A 14,230-nucleotide genomic window follows, 5' to 3' on the forward strand; every position below is an offset into this window, starting at 1 on the left:
GTTCACTCCAGTCATGTTTTGCATGAAGTAGGAGCCTCGTGTCAGCTTCTTCATGGTCACAAGTCAAAGATTCTACCTCTTTGACAGACATAATGCCATCTTTAAGAGTGAGTTGATGACATACATTTCTGTGTGCCACAAAGATAGCTATGTCTTTTCCAGCTGCTTGTAAAGGCACAGTTCTCCATGTCTCAAAGAGAAAGTCCGTCAAGGCTTCTTTATTTTGACCACTGGCTAGAAACTTGGTCCACTGACTTGGAGTCTTCTGCTTGATGCTGTGTATTTGCAGTAATTGTTGTCCAGCAACAGCACGTCTTGATCGTTCAGCATTTTTGATGCTCACTGCCGGGTAGCGATCAATGACAAAATCGACCCTTGGACAACTGAACTTTCTACCCATCTTAATCATAAGTTGAAGAAGATCATCAGCAAGCTCACCGAATGTGTCTGGTATATTCTTGAGACTCCTGATCAATGCCATGCCATCTATCAGTAGGGCACCATTATCACCAACAGTCTTGTTCACATGACGGCCCTTGTTCTTTGATTCTAAACAAGCTAGAAGAGCAGCCTTATTTGTTTTGGCTAATGAACCATCAGTGCTTGCTAGCGGGGATGAGATATTGCCAAGAGAATGTCAGAATCTCTTTCAAGTTTACAGACCGGGATTGACGTATCACTAACAGTCGTGCAAAGAGTCTCCTGTCCTTTTTTAGAATGACTTGATTTCCATCTTTTGTCTTGGATGATTTCTTCATTTGATCCCCAAACGTAGTGAGCTTCAAGGACTTTATTGGAGAGAAGAAGTCTGTTTTTGATGACTGGACTCGATCTTGGATGACATTTTTCAGAGCTGTTTCACCTTTATCACAAGCACTTTGTATGTCATCTCTGACAGTCTTTGTAGCAACAACACCAGAGCTAATACATACAAGATCTTCGAGGCAGCAAGGGATTGATCATAGACTCAACCGCTGAAACCAAAGATATAACAGCAGCATTGTCTTTTGCAATTCTTGTTGCATCCAACTCTTTATGACCCCTCTCTTCATGTTGCATTCCAGCCATCATTTCACACTGCCTTGTGATTGCAGAACGTTCAGGATGAGACAGTATCCATCGCTGGACGGCACCTCTGTTCAATGTTATCCCAGTTATGACGCCTTTGGTCTTTGAATCACGGTTGCAGGTTTGTTCTATTGCTTGGTCACAAGCTATGGATGAGAACCTGTTAGCATCCTTACGCTGTACTGTCCAGTTTCCTTTTGCAGTAACTTCTTCATAGCAGTGTGGATGAGTCTTTGGAAGATTGATCATCTCGACCAATATGCTGATAGGTACCTTGCATAAATTTGACGGTCATATGCAAAATACCATGCCAGCATACGTCTCACTGTTGCTAAGTGAAGGCTCCAGTCAGAGTCTCTGGTTGCTCTAATGAAACTCAGTAACAGTTGAACCATTTCAATGTATGAGCTCCAAAGTCCAAAGGTGGGATTAACAGAGTTCATCTCATGTACATATCTATCATAGCAGGACAGCATATCTGATAATATGTCAGACACTGAGTTAGATGAAAATCCTGCCTCAGACTTGTACTCTCGTACTAGATCTTCCATGGCTGATATGTAACGAGTGTGCTGTTGCTCAGGAAGGAACTGAAGAAATGACCTCAACCGCAAGATATGCATTGCCTCAAATAGGAGTTTGTGTGCACGAATGCTACGGTTGCAGTGATGTCCACTAATGACTCCATTTATTGAACCAACAGCTACCACATTTGATTCAATCAGCATATTCTGTAGTCCTGCTTCTTTGAAACGTTTGCCTATCACTGCCATAAAGGACATGGCTGTGTGGAACTCACCTTAATCGAGCTTGATCGCCGCTATCAGATGAAGCTGCACTGCTTACGTCCTCCATGTTTACATGTGCGTAGTGATATTGGCTTGATTTTGGCTCAGACCTACTTACATTTTCGATGCTGATTGGTTGAAAATCTAGCTCAACAGTTTTATATGTCTCAATACGCAGTCAATATAGTGCGCCAATAAATTACACTTTTCTCATTAACTGCAGGATAATGCGTGGAGAACTTTTTGCTTGGATACCTTTTATTAACATTGAACATATTGAGCAAAAGAAAAAGTAGTGCCCCGTTTGTCGGAACGAAACTGAACGATACAGCTCACGTACAGCGGCCTACATGGTTGTGTAGATTTTTCTCTGGATCCTGGTTTGACACAAATCCCTTATTAGTATTAGTATTATTTTGAGCCCATGAAGGTGGATTCTGGCTAAATAAAAAAATTAAAAACGTAGACACACACTCAGCAGAGCCTCCACATTCAGCGTGTGTGTCCGGTATGGAGTGTCACTGTTCCGGAGCTTCATATTGACCAGGCAGCTTCCACGCAATATTACTCACGGAGCCAATGCAAAGGTAATGCTGCTCGACTGATTTGGAGTGAGATCTATGCTGCCAAACCCAGGTACGGATACTTCTTCACTCTCTCTGCAACTGCCCCATCACTCATGGGGACTTCAGGGGTGGAGTGTCTGTTGGTAGAGAGTACCTAAGGCGTGTGCTTAGTTTTGGTGGAGCTGATGGTAATGCACTCACCTCCTAGTGGCACGCTCCAGGTTTGGCGACTGTCATGTCCTCTCTTCTCTAGGCTGGCAAAACATGGACTGCTCGCACGCTACAATACAATCGGCCAAGAAGCGCCCAACGAGAGTCCCTGCCGAAAGGGTTTTGGGACTCGCAGAGGCTTTTTCCTGGATAAATAAATAAATTAATTTGCTTTTATTTCTCATGCCCGGTTTTCAACTGCTCTGCCACATCAGTTTCGTCTGCATGGAAACACACGATTCGCGGTCTCTTTAAGGGGGAGGAAGGAGGCCCCCTTATAGAAGCGTCACAGTGCCATGGCCTCTTCTGGCTGAGCTCCCAGGGGTCTCCTCCCCCGCGCCCTCCGCCGTGACAATGGGGGCCTTTAGCAGCGACGACTGGAGGAGCCATTGACTCCAACAAAACCCCGAGTCAGCGCCGACTTTCTGGCCGGGAGCAGAGAGCACTCGGCAACATTTACAGCCCACGCGCTCGCACACGCACGCGTCGAGCAGATGCAGTACAAAACAAAAGACAAAGAAGATTCCCCCCCATGTAGTCTGAGAAATTGTCGGGGCAAGTGCCGTTAGCGAGCACCTATAAAGGCCTGGCACGGCAGAAGAGGGGATCGGTGACCAGCACCACCGGCCGCCTGTCTCCCCAGTGGCGATGTTTACACCAGGTTCACATTTGAGGCTGAGTTGACGTAGGAGAGGCCCCGGACCGATTCAGATAATAGTCGTCGGTGTTGGTGGCCGTGAGCGGGAATCGAACTCGGGTCGATGGGTTCATAGTGCAGCGGCGCGAACTGCTGCACCACCGCTCCCCACACACGTGGGTCCCCTGATACGATGAGCAGTGAGAAGCTGTCTTCATCACTCTCCCGTTTTCAGCGCAGTGGTGGAAATTCCACATTCTTTATGGCAGGGACGTGCCTTTCCATAAAACAATCGCCGTCTCTTTTCCGGCACAAGTGGCGATCGAGCCCAGAGGGACGAGGTTGGGTTGAGTCAACCCCACAGCGAGGACGTGAACTGGCGACCTCTCGATCGCTGCTCCGCCGCTCGCTGGTCCACCGCCGTGCTTCCACCGCGCCGGGTTCACCGACTCGTTTAGGGTCAGGGTGCACAAACGTTGTGACCGGTCCAAGCCAAAATACACGTCGGCGTCTATCTCCGGTAAGTCCTCTCAAGCCTCTCTAGTCCATGAATATGATTCTAGAAGACTAATCAAGTAAAACCTTGGATTGCGAGCATAATTCGTTCCGGAAACGTGTTTGTAATCCAAAGCACTCGTATATCAAAGCACTCGTATATCAGTTGCGATCACGTGACGCTCGGCAGACAAAGCGTATACTGTACGTACTACTCGTATTGCAAGACCTCGCTCGTTTATCAAATAAATATTTATTTATTTATTTTACTCGTCTTGCAAAACACTCGCAGACCAAGTTACTCGCAATCCAAGGTTTTATTGTAATGATCTCAACTTGTACCGCTCTGCCGCCACCACCAGCGCACGGTGGACGCTTCTCACTCTCGACTAGAGAGAGGGGGGGGGGGGGGACTCAGAGGCGCCAGGTGGAGGAACCACAGACGAGGAACGGCAACGCAGCAGCAGCAGCGGCGGCAGCAGCAGTGGCGGCAGCAGCAGCAGCAGCCATGTAGCAGTGAGCCAGCGCCGGCAACTGCCCAAGCTCTGCGATCCTATAAAGTAGACTATTCGCGCGCAGTTGATCCGATTTGCAGATTAACCGTGCACCTGAAATGTTGACGTACACTCATAACTCATGTATTTTCCTTAAATCCCAAATTAATCATCTAACAACAGTTGTACAACATTGTTATTCTTGGAAATGTTCATGAAAAGTCACACGGTAATTAAACCGAGCAAATATGTTGCTCCGGTTAATCCTAAATTCACGTGATCGCCTCGACAGTACAATAGAGGCGATTCTTTACTACTAAATTTTGTTTTGTTCATTAACAAACTCAATTTTCCTAACTTAAACATCATGTATACCTATATGATTGTTTATGGACTATAGATCCCCGGGAAATAGATATTTATTTATTTATCCCCAATGTTTTTTTAATTATCCGCACAGATGATCAAGATTCCACTGTATATATATATATACACGTGAAGGTGTTATCGGCTATTCAATGGGTTTACTTGTGAGAGGAACCCGGAGAATTCGCAGAAAATCCATAAGTTCGAGGGGACAACGCTCGATCCCTTACAAGAGTCCACATTTTGCCGCCTTCTCCGAGCAAGCCACGGTTACTTCTGCTTCTTTGGCACACCATGGGAAGGGCGTTTCACAACACTCATGTGATACACCAACCCCGCACCTCCAATTAGCACGGTTGGCTACGTATGGTGCGAAAGAAGTTCAACATTCATTCTGCCCAGAGACTCACACTACTCATAGACTCAACACTGCACCTCCAATTAGCACGGTAGGCTACGTACGGTGTGAAAGAAGTTCAACACACACACACACGTACATACCCTCGCCTCCACCGTGCTAGATTACTGGGTGTAACCACCACCACCACCCGGATCCGAGTTCACTGTTAAACGCCCCCAAGGCCCCGCACTCTTCTACCAACGGGCGTTTAACCTGTCCTCACCAAAACCAACCACGCCCAGCGCTGCACACCACGTGACGTGCAAGGGGTTTCAGCAGCAGGGCCTGTGGATACCATCAGGAGCGGCCAGGGCTCGAGGTTATTCTTCGAGCTTTCGGGGGTCCCTGACTATCTGCTCACAATCATTGAGGGCCTTCTTGATGGTGGCGGGCAAGCCCGGGTAAAGCAGAGCCATTCCCTGTTCAACTTTGGGGTACGACAGGGGTGTCCTGTGGCTCCTATATATTTTATATCTTCTTTGACCGCGTAGTTTCGAGAAGCTTTCCATGGCTGCACCGGAGGAGTTTTTCCTTATATTACACGTGAGACGGTGTTGTGTTGAGCGATATCTAGTGACGGTGAGTATGCAAGCATCGTACTAGAATTGTTGAACCCCTGATTGTATTTACTTTTTACTTGTAACAGACTCCACTTCTTTCGTTGTACTCTTGATTGTTAGAGCCAGGTATTACGCAAGCACAGACCAAAGGAGGGAATGATTGTGGCCAAAAAAGCTTCATGTGGAGCAACAGGCCAGGCAGCTTCCACACACGGTGTTACGCAGCCAATGAAAAGATAATGCCGCTCGACTGATTCGGAGGCCTCTGCTGCCAAAACCGAAGCTGGTCATGACCACAGTATCAGGTACGAAAACTTCTCCACTCTTTCCATTACTCAGGGGGAGTGGCGGGAGGGGGGTATTTGATTACATAAAATGCCCAGGCAGGTGCATCGATTTGGTGCTGCTGATGGTAAGGCCCCATCTCTTAGTAGCACGCTCCAGGTTCAGCAACAGAGTTTCCAACTACTTCTCACAGTGGGCAGCAATTACCACATCATCAGCATACATAACATGGTTGACCAATAGAGGGGCATACCTCCCATTGTATCTATACAAGATGGAAATTCCTCTGGTACAGTCGTAGAAAGCTTCTCGAACTAGGTGGTCAAAGATGTTATACACATCACACATACACAATACACACGAGTTGAAACAATTAATAACACTGCAGGCGTGTCTCGCTGTAACGCGCGTTCTTTCAACGATAATTCATTATAACGGGCGATTTTAATGTAGACCAATTTGTTCACAAAACGAGCAAAATGTTCGCATAGCGAGCAGATAACAATCGATTGAACGCCGCCGTGTGGCAGCTCTCGTGCGCTGTGCCCGCGTTGTCTCGTTATATGGGGGAGGGGACCTGGTGGTGGCACTGTAATGAAACAAAAAAAACTATTTAAAATTTTACCAGATGAGGCCCACCGATCGATGTAGCTCTTTTTCTCAAGCGACCTGACCACAAATGATAGCCCAATGAAGTGGCTTATCGTGTGGAAATGTATCACAGGCAAATACTCAATGTTGACTCTAAATGCGGAGAGAAAAACCGGAGGACCCAGATAAAAATCCATGTGACCACGGGGAGAACATGCAACTCCAAATATACAGCAGCAGGCGTCAGGGTCGGGATCGAACCCACGACCTCCTGCGCACCAGGCGAGGTAGTTAACATCTCCTAGCCACCGAGGTTGGGGTGAGGAGTAGTGGGTGGTGGCATTAATTAATTGCAGACTGCTGATTCCACAGCCACGGCCAACATCAGTGGTGAGTGATATTTGAACCAGTGGTTCCGCATGGCCCCTGCTGCTCCCTCTCTCCACCCACTAAACTCAACTATTCTTTATTTCACGAGGTAAGGCCCACTGAGCTACGTAGCTTTTTTTCAGAAGCGACCTGGCTATCACAAATGATAGCCCATGAAGTGCCTTATCATCGTGTCGAAATGTATAGCAGCCAAATACTCTGAACGCGTGACGATGTTTCTAAATGCGGAGGGGAAAACCGGAGGACCTGGAGAAAAATCCACTCGACCACGGGGAGAGAGTGACACGCAAACTCCAAATATGCAGCAGCAGGCGCCAGGGTTGGGATTGAACCCATGACTTCCTGACATCTACCCTTCAAACAACATAACATGCCTGGCATCTGCAAGCACTGGTTCTTCACGTGTGGCAAGTGGATTACATTCGATGTTTTATTACTTTATTTGAAAAATCAAAATTTTGTATTTCTCACGCGAAAAAAAAGTTGTTCCAAGGGTGGCACATTTTGGGGCTGAAACGTAGCTAGGATTTGAACAGGCGAGCGAGTCATTGGGGAAGACGAAGATCGCTTCACGAAGTTTCGCTTACCGAGAAACTTACGTGGAACGTATCTCGCTCGTTAGGCGAGACACACCTATAAAGCACAACACGTACACCACACACACACCAACATCCCTGCAACGTTACACCACCCACTGCATACAACACACCCGTGTTTACAATCCTTAAGTAGCACACACACTGCACTAAACCCACACATACTGCATATGTGACACAGACACATCACACGCTACAACACATCACAAACCTCAAACACTACACACAACCTTAAAACACTGCACACATACTACACACACTACCCTCAAACACTACACATATACGACACTACCCACAAAAACTACACACACTTGGTGCACTTTGAGGCCACGTGAAGTGTCGAAGGCCCGCGAGCAGGAGGTCACGGAACAGACCCAGCGGGTGCCATGAGTTGACTGGGATGAGCGGCAGATACACCAGCTGTGCTCCCCACTGTGCCAACTGTCTGCGTTATATTCGCCCGGCGCTCCGCTCGTTGTTGTGAGCGTCGTTGTTGCTGCTTCCCAGTAGCAGCGTCCTTGACGAACCTCCTCCACAGAGGCCAATCTTGACAATCTGCTGATACCGGCCATCGGCAAGTCCACTCAGCTACAACATCCTTCTGTACCGCATCATCATCCCAGTTGTTCTCCAGTCCATGCCGGCCAAACAGAAGCTGCTTGGGCACGCGGTGGCTGGGCACGCGGCCGACATGACCCAGCCAACGCTCCTCCACACATGTCCACTCACCTCCCCACGTGTCCGCTCACCTCCCCACGTGTCCGCTCACCATCTGCACGCGTTCACTCACCTGTGCACACCTGCGAAGTCTCCGGCTCCCGTGTCCACCGCGGCGTCCACAGAGAGTCGAGTCCGAGAGGCAGAGGAGCGCGAGTAGACGGGGAGACGAGGGCTACGAGAGTAGAAGAGAGTAACAGTGTGTGAGAGTCAGAGAGAGAGAGCGTGTGTGAGTTATAGAGTGTATGGGAGAGCCGGAGAGAGTGTGTGAGAGTCACAGAGAGAGAGTCAGAGAGAGCGTGTGTGCGAGGGTTAGAGAGCGAGGGTGAGTGTATGTGAGAATCGGAGAAAGAGTCGAGTATGTGTGGGAGAATCAGAGCGAGTAGGAGGGAGCCCGAGAGAGAGAGAGAGCTCATGTGAGAGTAGAGGAGAGTGGAGCGGTGCAGGAGGGGAGAGCAGCATCAGCAGCGTGGGAGTCGGTGCGGGAGCGCTGTGGGGAGAGTTGCGCAGAGGGAGAGAAAGGGGAGAGTCACTGTGTGTATTTACATATCAATGCTGGCACACGATCTGTGTCCTCAGTGTTTGGGTGGCAGGGGGAGAGGAGGGGACAAGGGGGAGGGAGAGAGGAGGGAGAGAGGGGGAGGGAGAGAGGGGGAGGGGAAGACAAGGAGAGAGAGAGACAGCAGGGAGGAAGGCAGGGGGAGACAAGGGGGGCAGGGGGAGACAGGGGGGGGGGCAGGGGGAGAGAGGGAGGGAGACAGGGGGGCAGGAAGAGAGGAGACAGGGGGGACACAGGGGTGGGACAGGGGTGGGACAGGGAGGGGGAGGGAGGGACACAGGGGTGGGACAGGGGGAGGGAGGGAGACATGAGTGGGACAGGGGGAGGGAGGCTGGGGGTAGGGAGAGAGGGGGGTAGGGAGGGGGAAGACACTGAGAGTGAGCGAGAGGTGGGGGTTTTACATAAAGCAAAGTTGTTAAAAAAATACGAAATGATGAACGAAGCAAAGTGTCGACTACACCGAGCATCTTCTTGTGTCCACTGATCGTAAAAAAAAGAGGGAGGGAAGCAAGGGGGAGACAGGAGGAGGCAGAGGGAGACAGGGAGAGATGGGGGGGGGGGAAGAAGGGGAGATGGAGGGGGGAGACCAGGGTAAAGAGACGGGGTGGGAGGGTTGTGGGGATGGTGGGAGACAGGGGGAGGGAGATGCTGGTACACACCTGAGGAGCTTAGAGACACCGGGGAGACACCGGGGAGACACGAGGGAGACACGGGGAGACACTGGGGGGGGAGGGGGGACACGTTGCGAGCCCCGCCCCCCTGCCCCCACCCCGACTCGGGAGCACGTGCGGGGAGAACCCCGTGACCAAACCCGTGAGGATGTGGCACCTGGTGACGTCACCCTCCCCCCGGGGAGGCCCCGCCCAGCGCCCCGAGCATCCTTGTATCCATGGAAACCACTCTCAGCCGCCAGAGTATCTTAGCAACGCGAGGGCTCAGCGGAGTTTTCAACTCCCCCCTCTAACCACGGCTAATCCACACCCCCCGCCACCACCACCACTCATGCCACACTCCACCACCACCACTCATGCCACACTCCACCACCACCACTCATGCCACACTCCACCACCACCACTCCAGTGACGCGCCGTGAGGTCAATGCCTGGGGAGGCACTGGCAAGTGTCAGAGCCAGATTCACACACTGACGGGGGCGTGTCCTCACTGAGGGGGGCGTGTTAGACACGTCCCCCTCAGTGAGGCAGATGTGATAGCTGCCTCCCCTGGTGCTTTTTCATTGCAGTTTCATGACGAGACCAGCGAGCCTAAATATATTTGTACACGTACGTGAAAAAAGTTACCTGGAGTATGGAAGGTGAGGACACGAAACGAAGGGATCTACAAACATTACATTGGTGACATACTGAGGTAGTAACAGGCACGCGCTTTTTGCCGCGCTCCATCCAGTTACTGAGGGGTTGCGCAATCAGAGGGGAGGCAGAGCTCGTCGCTGCCTCACCTCTCGTCTCTTCCTGTATTTGCAGCTGAGCTCCGCAAATTTGGTGATTTTGACTATAAATATGATTGGAATCGTACAGAAATGACATTTATAACGCAGATCAGTGGAAAAATCTTAATATTAATTTTATTTGATTATTCTTTTTTTTCGTAATATATATTTTCATTGGAGTATGACAGGTGAGGCTCTGCCTCCCCTGACCGCACGCACCACTCATACCACACACCACCACCATTCATAGCACACACTACAACAACCACACACCACCACTACCATTCATAGCACACACTACGACAACCACAACCACCACCACCACTCATACCACACACTACCACAACCACCACCACCACTCATAGCACACACTACCACAACCACACACACCACCACCACTCATAGCACACACTACCACAACCACCACCACCACCACTCATACCACACACTACCACAACCACACACACCACCACCACTCATAGCACACACTACCACAACCACCACCACCACCACTCATACCACACACTACCACAACCACCACCACCACCACTCATACCACACACTACCACAACCACCACCACCACTCATAGCACACACTACCACAACCACCACCACCACCACTCATAGCACACACTACCACAACCACACATACCACCACCACTCATAGCACACACTTCCACAACCACCACCACCACTCATACCACACACTACCACAACCACCACCACTCATAGCACACACTACCACAACCACCACCACCACCACTCATAGCACACACTACCACAACCACACACACCACCACCACTCATACCACACACTACCACAACCACCACCACCACCACTCATAGCACACACTACCACAACCACACACCACCACTCATAGCACACACTACCACAACCACCACCACCACCACTCATAGCACACACTACCACAACCACACACACCACCACCACTCATACCACACACTACCACAACCACCACCACCACCACTCATAGCACACACTACCACAACCACCACCACTCATAGCACACACTACCACAACCACACACACCACCACCACTCATACCACACACTACCACAACCACCACCACCACCACTCATACCACACACTACCACAACCACACACCACCACTCATAGCACACACTACCACAACAACCACCACCACCACCACTCATACCACACACCACCACAACCACCACCACCACTCATAGCACACACTACCACAATCACACACCACCACTTATAGCACACACTACCACAACCACCACCACAACCACTCATAGCACACACTACCACAACCACTCACCACCACTCATAGCACACACTACCACAACCACCACCACCACTCATAGCACACACTACCACAACCACCACCACCACTCATACCACACACTACCACAACCACACACCACCACTTATAACACACACTACCACAACCACTCACCACCACCACCACTCATAGCACACACTACCACAACCACACACCACCACTCATAGCACACACTACCACAACCACACACCACCACTCATAGCACACACTACCACAACCACTCACCACCACTAATACCACACACTACCACAACCACCACCACCACCACTCATAGCACACACTACCACAACCACACACCACCACTTATAGCACACACTACCACAACCACTCACCACCACCACTACTCATAGCACACACTACCACAACCACTCACCACCACTAATACCACACACTACCACAACCACCACCACCACCACTCATAGCACACACTACCACAACCACTCACCACCACCACCACTCATAGCACACACTACCACAACCACTCACCACCACTAATACCACACACTACCACAACCACCACCACCACCACTCATAGCACACACTACCACAACCACACACCACCACTTATAGCACACACTACCACAACCACTCACCACCACCACTACTCATAGCACACACTACCACAACCACTCACCACCACTAATACCACACACTACCACAACCACCACCACCACTACTCATAGCACACACTACCACAACCACTCACCACCACCACCACTCATAGCACACACTACCACAACCACTCACCACCACTAATACCACACACTACCACAACCACCACCACCACCACTCATAGCACACACTACCACAACCACACACCGCCACTCATAGCACACACTACCACAACCACACACCACCACTCAGAGCACACACTACCACAACCACCACCACTCATAGCACACACTACCACAACCACTCACCACCACTCATACCACACACTACCACAACCACCACCACCACCACCACTCATAGCACACACTACCACAACCACTCACCACCACTCATACCACACACTACCACAACCACCACCACCACCACCACTCATAGCACACACTACCACAACCACCACCACCACCACTCATAGCACACACTACCACAACCACTCACCACCACTCATAGCACACACTACCACAACCACCACCACCACTCATAGCACACACTACCACAACCACTCACCACCACTCATACCACACACTACCACAACCACCACCACCACTCATAGCACACACTACCACAACCACTCACCACCACTCATACCACACACTACCACAACCACCACCACTCATAGCACACACTACCACAACCACCACCACCACTCATAGCACACACTACCACAACCACCACCACCACTCATAGCACACACTACCACAACCACTCACCACCACTCATAGCACACACTACCAAAACCACACACTACCACTCATAGCACACACTACCACAACCACTCACCACCACTCATAGCACACACTACCACAACCACCACCACCACCACTCATAGCACACACTATCACAACCACTCACCACCACTCATACCACACACTACCACAACCACCACCACCACTCATAGCACACACTACCACAACCACTCACCACCACTCATAGCACACACTACCACAACCACACACTACCACCACCACTCATAGCACACACTACCAGAACCACACACTACCACAACCACTAACCACCACTCATAGCACACACTACCACAACCACACACCACCACTCATAGCACACACTACCACAACCACACACCACCACTCATAGCACACACTACCACAACCACACACTACCACAACCACTCACCATCACTCATAGCACACACTACCCCAACTACTCACCACCACTCATAGCACACACTACCACAACCACCACCACCACTCATAGCACACACTACCACAACCACACACCACCACTCATAAGCACACACTACCACAACCACTCACCACCACTCATAGCACACACTACCACAACCACTCACCACCACTCATAGCACACACTACCACAACCACACACCACCACTCATAGCACACACTACCACAACCACACACACCACCACCACTCATACCACACACAACCACAACCACACACACCACCACCACTCATACCACACACAACCACAACCACCACCACCATTCATAGCACACACTACTACAACCATACACCACCACCACTCATACCACACACAACCACAACCACTCACCACCACTCATACCACACACTACCACAACCACCACCACTCATAGCACACACTACCACAACCACTCACCACCACCACTCATAGCACACACTACCACAACCACTCACCACCACTCATAGCACACACTACCACAACAACTCACCACCACTCATAGCACACACTACCACAACCACACACTACCACCACCACTCATAGCACACACTACCACAACCACACACTACCACAACCACTCACCACCACTCATAGCACACACTACCACAACTACTCACCACCACTCATAGCACACACTACCACAACCACCACCACCACTCATAGCACACACTACCACAACCACTGACCACCACCACCACTCATACCACACACTACCACAACCACACCCCACCACCACCACTCATAGCACATTACCACAACCACAACCACCACCACCACTCATACCACACACTACCACAACCACACACACCACTACCACCACTCATACCACACTACCACAACCACCACAACCACTACTCATACCACACACTACCACAACCAC

This window comes from Lampetra fluviatilis, chromosome 56 (genome assembly GCF_964198595.1).
Source record: "Lampetra fluviatilis chromosome 56, kcLamFluv1.1, whole genome shotgun sequence".
NCBI lineage: Eukaryota > Metazoa > Chordata > Hyperoartia > Petromyzontiformes > Petromyzontidae > Lampetra > Lampetra fluviatilis.